Source organism: Mus musculus, chromosome 6 (assembly GCF_000001635.26).
Source record: "Mus musculus strain C57BL/6J chromosome 6, GRCm38.p6 C57BL/6J".
Classification (NCBI taxonomy): domain Eukaryota; kingdom Metazoa; phylum Chordata; class Mammalia; order Rodentia; family Muridae; genus Mus; species Mus musculus.
This window is the reverse complement of record NC_000072.6, coordinates 50,200,829-50,202,149: the sequence shown is the minus strand read 5'-3', so window position 1 is coordinate 50,202,149 and position 1,321 is coordinate 50,200,829.

Below are 1,321 nucleotides of genomic sequence, written 5' to 3'. Positions count from 1 at the left end.
TGAACTTAGTTTCTCTAATAAACAGAATATTCAGAAAGGGAATTAGTGTCAGCTCCAAGGTGGAGCCAAAGCCTCTTAAGAGAACCTCATATAGGGCCAGAATATCTACAAATCTGAAAGTAATCAAAGATCTTAGAATACTAGCTGTAACATGTGGGCAAATATATCTAGCTTTATTATTCATAAATTTTGGAAGAATGCTACGTATTATACATGTAGCTTTGTGTGTGTGTGTATGGATATCCATACACACACGTTTTTACAAAATGAACTATTTATGTACACATACTTCAGAACTGCCTTTTCCTTATTTAGTGTAAAGATTAGTTGCTATGGAGGTAGGACCCTCAACTCTGTAATTCTGTATAATGGAGAACTGTTTCAAACTCTCTACATTTTCAATTTACTCATTTAAAATAATTATAACTAATTCTGTGGCCTTGACAGCTAAGCTCAATCACTGAATCATGATACTTGATATATATAAAACTAAGTATTGTTTTGGAGTTAGGATCATTTCTTGTGTTGCCCGGATCTCATATGTGCTAGGTACATACTCTGACAACAATAGCCCTGGGCCCTGTTCTGTTTTGTTTTGAGCCGGGGTCTTGCTATGTTACCCAGGCTAGACTCCAGCTTGCTCTCCTCCTCCGTCGGCCTCCTAGGTGCCTGCACTACTAGGCCTGGCATCATCAGCATTTTGGCCAGGTTAGTACCTGGCCATAATCAACGTCCTACTACTGGATTTTACTGCTATCTTGAGCTATTTTCTAAATAAGTTTTAATAATCAATTTGTCATTTTAAAAGAAGTGTTTTAAACTTATTATAAATTACCAGACTCTGGAATCTAGGGCTTAGTCCTATTTGGTTTATGATGATATCTATTTCAGAAAGCTATGGTCAGCAATTATATCAAGTCAGACAAAAACAAACACTTTTGCTGTATTTGACATCAGATATTAACTAAAAAACAGAAATGGAGACTGTACAGTAAAAGCACTGTAAGACTGAAGGTGAAAACTCTACTGTAGGGCAGTAAATATACTCCATTGCCTAAGGTTAAATGACTTGTTCAGAGACATCATTTCTACAGGCATTTGCACATTTGAAAATGAAATAATACATGTAACCATTAGTTATAAAGAAATAACCATGCCCTCAACGCTGAATATGGACACTCATCTTTTAGTATACTTATGGATACACGTGTGTCTTCCCAAAGCTCATGCATGTGTGTGTACATTTTTTTACATAGTACCAATTATTGAACACCACTGTATGCCCTTTCATCTTCAGTAAAGCTATTATAAATGAGTCTGT